The sequence below is a fragment of the Morus notabilis genome, unplaced genomic scaffold, assembly GCF_000414095.1.
Source record: "Morus notabilis unplaced genomic scaffold, ASM41409v2 Scaffold120, whole genome shotgun sequence".
Classification (NCBI taxonomy): domain Eukaryota; kingdom Viridiplantae; phylum Streptophyta; class Magnoliopsida; order Rosales; family Moraceae; genus Morus; species Morus notabilis.
In genome coordinates, this window is record NW_010367559.1 from 382,187 (window position 1) to 395,362 (window position 13,176).

General features: G+C 28.9%; 1 protein-coding gene across 1 annotated transcript in view; it reads left to right on the top strand.

The window, feature by feature from the left end:
• The window catches only part of LOC112094421 (disease resistance-like protein DSC1), a 5,730-nt gene extending 4,185 nt beyond the window's left edge, over positions 1 to 1,545 (top strand). The window contains exon 6 of the mRNA XM_024175208.1: positions 1,281 to 1,545. The gene's annotated coding sequence lies outside the window, so the exon portion shown is untranslated. The remainder of the gene's footprint in view (positions 1 to 1,280) is intronic.
• Positions 1,546 to 13,176: the final 11,631 nt, after the last annotated feature.

The window sequence follows — 13,176 nt, forward strand, 5'->3', positions numbered from 1 at the left end:
AACCCTTGGCTTGAACATTTTAATCTCAGTTTTCATACGACATCGTATAATCGACAGTAAAAAATGACATTTTTTTTTTCTTGAAAGGGCATAAAAGAACTTCCGTTCTTGCAGTAATAAGATAAAGGGTTTATTATAGTGACACTCTTTGTGTTTTATTAAAATTGTAGTGAATTTAATAACAGCAACACCCTCTATTTGAAACACTGTTAAATTTTGATGAGAAATGTTAAAACTACTAATGTGTTAAATTTGCTTTCTTTCTTTTTTATTTGATTTTTTTAATAAAAAAATTGTGTTAGGAGATGTATTGTAATATATTTTTAAAGAGTTAACGTAAAAATATATTAAAAAAAGTTAATGCGTTTAATTTTTTTGTACTATATTTTTTTGTCATTAATGTGTTAAGTTTAATTTAAACCATTTTTGTTTCATTATTAGGATAAATTGTCCTATTTAATTTATTCTTTCAATTAAATTAATTTTCATTATAATATTATTAGTCCTAATAATGCACTAAATATTAAATGGTTTTTAATTCAATACGCTAGTTTAATGGATGGAGAACATTACTAAAAAAAAGGATTTTTAGGGAAAAAATCGAGAAAATATTTGTATTTATTAGAGTGAAAATTATAGTTATAATTGTGTAAAAATTAACTAAACTCATATTTATGCTAAATAAGGGCATACAAGTCTTTTCAAATATTATGTACAACTTAAAACATTTTTTTGATAAATAGAGGGACATTTTTGACATTGATCAAGATTGATGGTCAATTAATGGAGTATCTGTGTAATTTTTATAAAAAATCGAGAGATATTAACGTGATTAATTTTAATTAAAAAAGTGTCTCTATTATTCTGATAAAATACAAAGAGTGTAATAATAAGCCTATAATATAAAGTACACAAATTATAAAAAAACAAAAAAAACATAAATTACACAAGAAACATAAAACTCAAGTTGTCACGTGTCCAAAAACCAATATGCCCTAAAAAAAAAAAAGGGACAAGTACGCAAGTACATATCAGCTATTGCTCGGAAACCAAAACAAATGCTTCCATTTTCACACCATCCTTTTTTTTAATTTTTCTTTTGTGATCTATCTTTATCTAAACTGGGTTTCATGGTTCTTCAAGAAGTTACCAACTACTTGTTTACAAGTCTGCTTCTTTTGGGCTTTAACTGTTTCCTTGATTGACTTTATTATTATTATTATTATTATTATTATTATTATTATTCACTTTTAATTGAATCTTTTGTTCTTCACCTGCAGCTCAAAGGAGAGTTCCACTATTGGGTAAGTCGTAATTCAACAAATATTTTATATCTTCATAAATTTTATTTTGGGCTTTTCTTTTGACGTAGCACATAAGCTGTACTTCAACAAATATTTTATATCTTCGTAAATTTTCTTCTTATAAACCAAGGGGTTAGAAAGGAAAACAAATGATCAACTGATTTATGAACCTTCAATTTCAAATGAATCCTTCGTGGAATACAAATTTGCTTTAAATGCCAAATTATTCTTGTTCTTCTCAAGAAATTGACGGTTGAAGTTTGAGCAAAGTTTTTGAGAGTTCCTGCTTCATGCCGTAGCAAATAAAAGCAACTTTCATGACATGTGTAATGTAAATCCAAAATTGAGTGAAAAAAATAATAAAAAGTGGCTATTGGTTGGTCTTGGCTGTTAAAAAGCTGCTTTGCACGTGAGATGATTCCTGAGCCAACAGAACCAGATCATATGAATCAGATTGTTTCTTTTCTTAGTCTTGGTTGGATTTTTTTGTTGTGATCCTAAGTACTTTCTTTTGAGAAATTAAGGAAGTAAAAATCATGACGTGCGTCAAGCGTAGATATGTATGCACTAAGCGACAAAAATATGGATGGTTTGCCTTCCGATCATGGAATCCATCCCTCGTAAGCCATGAGGGTTTTACTTCCATTCACGGATTCTTATATATATATATATGAATTAGTGTCTTACCCTTAAAATGTTACAATTCAAGACCTAGAAGATCACCACACCGATGTTTGAAGGTTAATATGTAACTTTCTTTTCAGGGATAATAAATTATACACCTAAAAACTACGATTACATGTGCCCACTCTTAATTATAAAGTTGTTTTTCTCTTATGTTATGAAGTGGTCTAATAAAATTTATACTTTTTAAATCTTGCTGAATAATTTGGAATATACTTTTTAAATCTTGCTGAATAATTTGTAATATTATTCAAAAACTTACAAAAAAAACCTTCAGGCCCTTGTAAATACCTTCAAATTCAAGACTTCGTGATTCAAATTCAAATACAGTTTTCATTTGTTTCATTTACTACCACTTATAAAGGACAAATTATGATTTTAATAAATTATTAAATAATCAGAAAATAAGTGGTTATTTATCTTTTAAGAGGAATTTTCAAAAATGCCAACAATAAAGTAGCACTATTTTATTTTTGCACTATTGTTAAATATCTTATGCCAACTTATCTTTTATAACCTGTAAGTTATAATTTCGTATCATACATGTTATTTTTTATAGTGTTATCAAATTTTGTGTAGTGGCATGAATATTGGAGTTAAAAAAAATAATAGTTAAACTTAAATTTTTGAAGGGAAAAAAGAATGTACTCCATATATATATATATGTGTGTGTGTGTGTGTGTGTGTGTGTGTGTGTGTGTGAGCATTTTGGCCTTGACAAACCCTACACTCATAGGAAGAAAAAAGGGGCGCTCAAGTACCTGGAGAAAGAAGAGACGATAGAAGCTGATTTCTTCTTGGTTTGGTAGGCAATAATTCATTCCAGCATTCATTAATTTCTTGTACTTGGGATGATTTAAATTGCATATTTAGGGTTAGGGTTTGATAAATTCTAGATTTATTTTAAAGAAATTTAGGCCATAACATAGTAAATGAATCTTCATGGAGGATTAATAATATGAGATTAATTTTACGAAATTAATCTAAATGGGTAGAAATAAGGTAACACAGAAATTTCTAGTGACTAATTAGTACTGAATTTAATTCCTAATCTCAAGAACCTATCTCCATCAATCTGAAAAACTCATCAACAATAATAATACACCTAGTCGAAAATAACAAAATTTCTTGTCGTTTACATCAATTTAGATGACCAACGATAAAATTTGGGAGAATCCGAACTTTGAGAATCTTGAGTACTAGGATCGAAATAGCTTGTTACTAAAATCTTATCACTTTTACAACTAAATAACGTCTTTTTTATTTGCATAAAATAGTTAAGAAGAAACGTCATAGTGCTTTATAAGAACAAAGTGCTTATAATTGAATCTTTAATGGAAAATCTAATGGTGAACCTTGTTTTCTTGAGGAGGACCATTGGCATGATCATATGAAGGGGACAGCATCGTTTTTACTAGTGTTCCAATTCCAAACCGTTGTTATTTCGATCCTACTTAAGATCGTATTTTCTCAAAATTTATCATGGGTCAACTAAATTTATTGGATATAGAAACAATAAATTTGGTTATTCACTTTCTTTAATTGTGGGATCTTGACATCAAATTTGTCGTATGGATTTTATATTGTTCTAAGAATTTCTTTGTGAAGCTATTTGGAGGGATTAATAATTCGTATTATGGATAATTGTTACCAATATTGGATTTGAAGCCTTTCATTTTTAAGAAAGGAACTCGTAGCCCGTAGGCATTTGGAAGTTGATATGTGGCGGCACTATGAAAAACATTAGAGATACTATTTTATTGAATGGATATATAAATGTTTATTTTCGTCGGGATACAATTATAATTTTTCTTGTAAAGTAACGGAATAATCACTATTTTAATTACTCAGTAAGGATAGAGTTATATATTTTTCTTATAAAATGAGAGCAGATTTCAATTTTTCTAAACTTTTATAATAAAAAAAAAACAATTAAGGAAATTGCTTAAGATTATGATTGATATAAGTTATGATCATTAGAGTATGGATTAAGACTGATTATCTTTGAGCTAGAATAATAGGTTTTTCGATAATACTATGTTCGATCCAATTACGATTGTCTGCATATTTTTGTCCGTTGTTTTAAGGTTATAAGCATTATTTGAGACTACTTTAGCGGAGATGGTGCCTCAGAACCAAAATGCTAACGGACACAATAGGCAACCAGAACGAAACCAAGAAGACGGCGGTGTCGTCATGTCGATAGGGTTTGCTGAAGATGTTCAGAATGAACCACAACAAGCTGAGATCTTTGGTTCGATACAACTACAGTTACAAATGCAGGGACAAAAGTAGCAACAACAACAGTATCAACGACAACAAAATATTTACGCTCCTCAAACTTGGTTTGGAGGACTGCACCAACAGTAGTCGCAACTACCTCAACAATCACATATGAGGCAACAACGGTTACAACAACAACGACAACAACAAATATTGTTTCCGCGATAATAATGGACGCGTTTAGAGCTCGTTTCAAAATGATTTTGTTTTTGTATGAAAATGAAAATGAAAACGAAAACGTTTTCAATTTCAGACAGAAATCATTTTTAAAATTGTGTTTAGTAATTTTATTAAGAGATTGTTTTAAGTATAAAAAATTCATTAATGTCTCTCTCTCTCTCTGCTCGGGAGAAGAGAAAACGAAAATGAAAAATAACTGAAAGTCATCTTTTATTTCTCTCTCATTTTACACTAAACTAAAAAATTATTTTATTTTCGTTTTTTGTCTTTATTACACCAAACGCAGTTTTGAAAACGTTTTTTTTTTTTTAAAAAAACGTGAAAAATAAAAACATGATCAATTTCAAACATAGCCAATATTTTGTATGTCCTGCCACAACAGCTGGTACAACAACAAATGCGGATGCAGCGACAACCGTTACAGCAGCAACAAGCACCGTTTCTACGACTGGGAATTGGTCGATATAATTTTAGGCAACAAACCTCTGTTGGAGTAGGGCAGCCACAATTGTACTCACTGCCGGTGCCGCTACCTCAACAAGTACAGATGGCGCAACAACAATCATTATACCGGCCACAAATAATGTATCAGCCACAACAATATGTTAATGTTCAACTCGGACAATAGATCGGGTTTCCAATGCTGCTGGCACCACCATTTCCTTGAGGGATAAGAAATGTTTAGCTGAAAACGATAAGGAATTTGCTGCTTTGGGATGTTTGAAAATGAGCTCTAGAGAGTAGAGACAGACCCTATTAATTAATTATTTTTTTATAAAATATAAGATTGAACCCGCAACTCCTTATTTAAATTCCCCAGCGTCACTATATCAAGAGGTCTTAGACAACTATTAATTTATTTCATTCAATTTCTTTTAATATGTTGCTTTTTGACTTGTATATATGCATATACATTGTCACCTGTTCTAAATTTTACTCTTTTTTTTTTTTTTGTCCTCAAGGAGTCAGACAGATAGGAGTGAAATTATTTATTATTTTCAACTTTTTTTTTTTAGTAAATATTTCTTGCCAACTTGAACTTAACACTTATTTTATCCAAAAAAAAAAAGCTTGGACAGCCAATTATATGTACTTTGCTTAACTTTGATATTTGCGCAAGATTTCCTACAATTTTAAATGGATAATCTGATTTGCTTGTTGGTTTTAGCCATATTAAAAAAAAAAAAAAAAAAAAAAAAAAAAAAAAAAAAAAACCTAATTAATGATGTATCCAATATGGTGGATAATGGCTTTAGCAAAAGTTGTGCCTCGTCCAATTCGCATTTTATTATCTTATATCTACCAGATTTTACAAATTCAATTTGTTTTACAAAATCTTATCAGTTTTCATTACCGATTGCAATCACTCTTTTTTACATTAGCATTGAACATACTAGAAAGTACTTTTATCTTTTTCATTACATGGAATAAAGCGAAGTGCTTATTATTGATATTGCAACAATCCTAAGAAGCACTATCTGGATTCCTTTGATATATAATCAATACGTCAGTTTTAATCTTAATTTCTTATCTTTTTTTAATTTGCTTTTAATTATATTTGTTTGTTTTTGTTATATTACTTTTTTTTTTAGTAAAAAAGTAAACGCAAATAAAAAAAATAAGATAAGAAAACAAAGAAATTATAAATTCTTATGTTGCAACTTAAATAATTTTGTCAAATAGTGAAATTCACCGTCTGATAAAATTACGCATACTACCATCTTTTTTATATTTTTACATTTATGCCTTTCAAAATATAAGTATGTGCCATTTAAAATTATTTTTACTAATGTGATAAAGGACATATTTTCATTATATCACTTCGATAATAAAAATGTGAATTAGTAACCACATGTTTAAGTGATATTTTTTATTTTTTCCCATAGTTTTTACAAAGATATTATTTGGGCTGAAGGTGAGAACCATTGGCAATATTATTGATTAAATGAAGGGGACAGAGCAGGGGTATTATTGTCCCGATTTCCAAACACTGCTATCTTGATCCTACAAAAGATTCTCAAAGATCGGATCCTCCAAAAATTTATGGTGGTCAACAAATTTTTATTTTTGAAATGATTGGTCTATATATTTGATATATATATATATATATATATATATTATATAGATAGGCCAAGAAAGTTTGTTATTTTCAACTGGGTGTATATTATTATTGGTGATGGGTTTCTTCAGGATATTGATGGAGATGGGTTATTGGGATGGATAATAAATTCAGATCAATTAACCAGTTAAATATACCCACGGATATATAACATCCGTTCCATTGATTGAATGAAACAAATTGGTAAAATCTTGAAGAATCAATGAGATATATGCACGTGTCTATTAATGTACATATCAACTTATAGAGACTTTATGACACCTTTCTTTTTTTGTGTTCGTAATTTATTTAAGAAAATTCTAGATAACCGTTTCCTTGTACTACAAGTCATATGTTCTATTAAATGATAACACAATAGTGTAAATTTAATTACCTTATTTTTCTATGTCAATGTCATAAAAAGTTATAAACTATGAAAAAATAATCATGGGTTACCGCAGTGTGACTACAATTCTTGGAGTTAAAAAGGAATCAAACTAGTTCATTTAGAAACATTTTTTAATTCTGCAACATAGCCAGGTCAAACCTTCGTGGATTAGAAGTTGAATAAATTTTCAGTCTGGCTACCATACGTTATTCTCAACGAGAGAATTAAGAGAGATTCATTCATGTGCATCAGAGAATAAAAATAAGAGAAATATTAGCGTTATTAGTTCGCGCGTCAAATAATGAAGGGAATAATAGAAAGAGTGACCTAACATATATCTGAAAATAATGGTATGTGCAGGATTAATTGATGGGAAGAGAGAACAAAGTATACGACACTACTTCAATATGGGTCCAATGTTTGTCAAAGAAGAGAAGAAAAACATGTCGAAGGAAAAAGACACCGACCAAATTGGCGTTTGTAATTAGCACGGCTTTGACTAGAGAGATGTGAGATCTTTTCTTATTGGACATGATCATGCACAAGACTGTTCAAGAGCGCACGGTATGATGTCCACCACGTACAAATATATTGAATTATAAATTCTTTATTTTTGCTAGAAATGTATTGCAAAAGAATCTATTGATATATAGTTAACATGAATTATATATGCTATACAACTTGTGAACACCATATGGTTCACATAGGAATTACGTGGACCCTCTCTTTAGATGAGACAATACTACGTGTCCTCACATGGCCGTATAATCTAAATTAATTTGTAAATTTATATATAGCTAGCATTTTTTTTTTTTTTAATTCCTTTTGATCATAGAATCTGCGGATAGCTAAGATGTCCCGAAAATGTAATTTATGCCCCATGTCGGATACGTTAAATTATCGAAAATCATGGGATTACAACATGGTGTCTGGCAACTGTGTCTAGGGGTGGCAACGTGTCACGTGTCGTATTTTGATCGTTTTTTTATAAATTTGTAATCAACTCGAACATGAACCGTGACACGAAATTTTTTGAAAACCACAACACGAACACTTTACGGGTTGACACGACACGACACGAAATTGACCCGTTACACGAAATTGACCCGTGAACCTGAAATTGACACGGAAATTGTATACTTTTATTTAGTTTTTTTACATATTAGAAATAACTTAAAATTCATAACACACTAAAATACACAAACATCCATTGAAATTAAACAAATAATAATATAAGATTTTGAGTATAACCATCATGATATCACAAGTTCATAATAAAATTAAAAATATCTAATGAAAAATATATGTATTTTTTAGTTTTTTACGAGTTTCGTATCGTGTTCGGGTTAGGCAGGTCTAACCCGAAATTGATCTGTGTTTTTTGTGTCAATTTCAGGTCGACCCAATTCTAACCCGAGCCTCTTTTTTCTCAACCCTAATCTATAAAATCCGTGTCGTTTTCGAGTCGTGTTATCGTATCGTTACCCATATTACCGGCCCTAACTGTGCCTATATATAATAGAGAATATATGTCAAGGAAGATACAATATTGGATGTTCGAATAATGTGAGATCTTGGGGTAGGAAAATGAGTATCAAGGTTTTGTCACAATTAACAAATGCAGAAATATAAGAGTCAACCAGATTAAAACTTGATGATCCGATTAAAATCTGACCGTTCATAACTAGTTACTATATATTGGTTCTTTATATTAAAATTTCTCTCTAAAATAACCTCTCAGATTAAAAATCTGTAAATTTTTTTTTTTTTCCCAATATGTGCAAAAAAGGCTCCATGATCTGTCTATCACTTGTGGATATTCTTAAATGGTAAGATTAATTGCATCATATTTTTCTACCCCATAAAGTCAGGTACTTGGAAAATAATACTAATGATAATAATAAGAAAAGAACGAGCAATAGACTTTGAAAACTTGACAGAATTTTGTGAAAATTCATTGTAGCTTTTATAAGAAAGATGGCCAACGAATCCACTCTTGAAACTTTTCACATTGAAAAAAGAACGTGCGTGAATTAAATTAACTTTAGTTATTCTTTTCCATCAGTTGGTGAAGACTATAGAGTCTAGACTAAGAGAAAGGAGAATGTGAAATTAAGGAGAAATGTGACAGAAATAGAAATTAAGAAAAACAGAAAAAGAGAGTTGGCCAATAATAAGATATATGTCGGGCACCTGCCATTAATTACGAACATCTTCTCATCATGACATGCAATATTTTCTTTTCCCATTAATTGCTTTTCAATAATGCGTTGGGAAAATAGCTACACTCTCAAAAAGATTCATCAGTTTATAGACATGTATAATTTGCTTTATATGCTTTAATTAGTTTACAGATTAAGGTAGCCGATCTTCCATTTAATTACGTGGAGGGGTTAATTAAACGAGTACAGTGCAAATCATATACTGAAGATAATAAAGAAACAAAAGGGAAATAATTAAAGGGATAAGCGTGTTTCACGTGAATATTATGAAAATCTGTTTCAAAACCTTGATGTGGATATATGACCTAAGTTTGGAACTTTACTAACCGCATTACGCCTTTACTGATTATAAAAAGTTCGCAGATGATCATTAATATGCCATGTTTTTTTCTTTTTTCTTTTTTTTTTTTTGAATAATGGTAACATGTCATGATTTTACTATAATATATGTTATTTTCTATTGTTCGGAATATATATAAACCTTCTAGGTTTGGAGTTAATTCCAACCGTGCACCAAATAAAAGGGTTTACAGCTGGGGATACTGCAAAGCATGTGATTAGATATTCTAATTATCTGTCTAGAAATAATTAACGAATAAGTTAACTTCCTAAACTGTCCATGTTCACACTATTAATTAATAGTAACATGCAATGCGTGCTGGAAGAGATATCTAGCATTTTGAGGGGGGGAAAAAATACTAATAAATTAACGTCTTCAATTGCAGTATTATTAATTAATTGCAAACATGCGATTCACGTTGGAAGATATATATTTCTAAGAATATATGAAGCCATTGTTGACGTGAACCTTCATTCAAATATCAAATAATTAAAATAGGGTTCACGTCAACAAGATAATATATCTGCATATATTATACATATGAAGATATATATATATATATACATCTGTATGTATGTGTATATGCGCTGAATATATGGTGGATAATTAATAAGATATTGTTAATTATACATGACTTACATTACACTCGATGTGGAAAACGAATGACATAATTGTCTGCCTTGAAAAAGACCAAAATTAATTTGAATATGTATACATATAATGTAAAGAGGAAAACAAAAACTTTATGCAATGGACATTTCTGCGTACTACTATTGTGGTTCTCTATATGTACTCGGGGTATTTTATAGAGATGATAAACAAAAAAACAAAAAAAAAAAAAGAAGTCCTTAATTTACGGATCTTACAAAAATATTGAAAAGGTGAAAGAAATCTGCACATTTATATAGCAAGCATTCATAAATATGAGTTTCTTCTTGGGCTACAATATTATCTGAACCAAAAAAGAGAAAATAACTAATTTTCTATATGTCGTTTTTCTTTCTTGGAAAGATTTTATAATGTCATGTTTCAATGGGGACCTTAATTGCAATATTAGAACTCTATCCACGTTTACTTTAATTATCGCAGAGTTGCTAAGGGCATGTATATCAAACCAAAAAAAAAAATGTAATGAATATTGTAATAAATTGGAAAATAAAATAAAGAATAAGAATATTAGAACTCCTTTAGTGTTTATTTATCTATTAGATAAAATGCATAACAATCCACTTCTCTTTCTAGTATTTATTAAATTTAAGAATATGATTTATAAATGTGATAACTAAAGTAGTCGCTTAAGTAATTAAACAAGAGATCAATCATTAGTTTATAGCATGCGAACCTATTAAGGGTGTATGAGTAAATTTGATATTTGTTCTCTTTTATAGGGAACCAACATTATAAGAGAATGCATGTATTGACATTTTAAGTGCGTTGAACTCGTTCTAAAATGATTTTATTTTTTATATAAAAATATAAATGAAAACATTTTTAATCTCAGACAAAAATTATTTTTAAAAATGCGTTTGGTAATTTTATCAAGAGATTATTTTCGGTATAAAAAACTCATTAATCTCTCTCTCTCTCTCTATGTGCTCGAGAGAGGAGGACACGAAAATAAAAAATAAAAAACGACTAAAAGTCATTTTTATTTCTCTCTCATTTTACACTAAATTAAAAAATTATTTTCGTTTTTATTTTTATTTTTTATTTTTAATTGTGCCAAACGCCGTTTTAAAATCGTTTTCATTTTTTCTTTCTCGAAAAATGTGAAAAATAAAAATAAGAATAATTTTAAACACGACATTTATTTTCTTATTTTTTATTTTATGTGTAACCCGCTAAACTATTATTGTGAATTTTGTAAAAAAAATACATGACTAAATGAAAAAGTAATCACTCATTATTTTTCTCTCTTTTTTTAAATATAAATCAACAAACTTTATCTAGTAATGCTATAATATCAGCGATTTTTTTTTCCTTTTGTTAGATGGAGTAACGTCTAACAATGATTTTTTTTTTCCTTAAAAAAAAAGAGAAAACCAGACTGACAAAAGTTTGACATGCAGAGAATAATCTTAGGAAAAAAAAAATACAGTACTGAATTAATGCGTAAGTAAAGGAAAGGAATCTAGCCCACAAAAAGGGGAAATAAAGAATAAGAAAAGGGAAGAAAAAATAGAGAGAGAGTTGGGGAGGGGGGGCGTTTGATATTTAACGACACCGAGAAAGGAGAGTTTTCTTTTCCCTTTTAAAAGATAATTAAATAAATAAAAATGATAATTAAATGATAATTTGATGAGGTCGAAATTATACACACAGAAATTCCAATTTCAGCTTCCTTTGATTATTAAATTTAGTAAAAAAAAAACTTCAACAATCATGTGGTTTTTCCTCACTCACCCCCACGGATTTTAAAGAAATGAAATTATTTGCCTAATTTATTTGTTTATTTCTCTATTACTCCTTTTTTAAGCCCGTCACTCTGAAATATTAATTTTTACTATATTAACGGAGTCCAATCTACTTTATTTCTCATATTTTTTTGATATATCTAATTCTAAAAGATCCAATCAAGCTACACCAATTACAATTGCTTCGAATTAATATTTACCAACATGTTCTCGCACATAATTATATAAATTTATTCTGATAATATTTATCTATTTTTCAATCATAAACATCCATAACTCAACAAGTATAAAACCAAAAATTAAGCCAATTTAATTGGTTTTTAAAATCTACAAAATCTATTTCACTCATTCTATTAAAATTCCTTATATGGAAACTTTTGCCGGGAGAAAAAAATCTCAAACCTTAGCTTTCTAACTTGATATAATTATTTTTAGGGATATGAAAAAAATTAGAATTGCAATTGTGACTTTAAAACGATATAAAATTACTTACAAATTTTAAACGTCGAACACTTTTAGTTCATAAATTTAAACAAAAATTTAAGCCTTGTTCGGCAGTGATATTTTTGAGTTAAAAATTCAAAAAAAAAAAAAATAACTCGAGTTATAACTTTATTCAAATTTATGTTCTTTTAAGTTTAAACTCGAGTTTGAACTCGAGTTTGGGATTAAAACTCGAGTTCAGAAACTCGAACTCAAATTAATGAGCAATATTTTTTCTATTCTTAAAAATGCTATAACTTTTTCGTTTTAATTCTGATTGAGATGATTTTTTTTTCTATGATTGACAACGAAAAGACGAATAAAATCCCACCCATATACCTTATTTAAATTTTCCATCAACATTGAGTTTTTATTAAAATACTATCTAAATATAAATTCAAGTTTTGACTCAGTCAAACACAAATTCAAAAAGATTCTTATCTCAAACCATAACTTAAATGTACACAACCAAACACAAACTCAAATTACAACTTATAACTCAAACTCAACTCAAAATTTACATTCAAGTTACCTAACTCAAAAACGTCAAAAAAACATGCCCTTAAATTTTGTAAGAAAAATACTCTAATAAAAAAGTTTGAACAATAATAAATGAAGCTAAAACTATTAAGTAGATAGGTAAATTAGACAAAGCACCTAATTTAATTTTTAACCCAAGTTGATTCCCACAAAGTATAAAACGATAACCTTTTATGTATCCATTTATCTTTTGTCATTAATGAAATCTCTTCCCACAGAAATAAATCTCATCTTATCTCA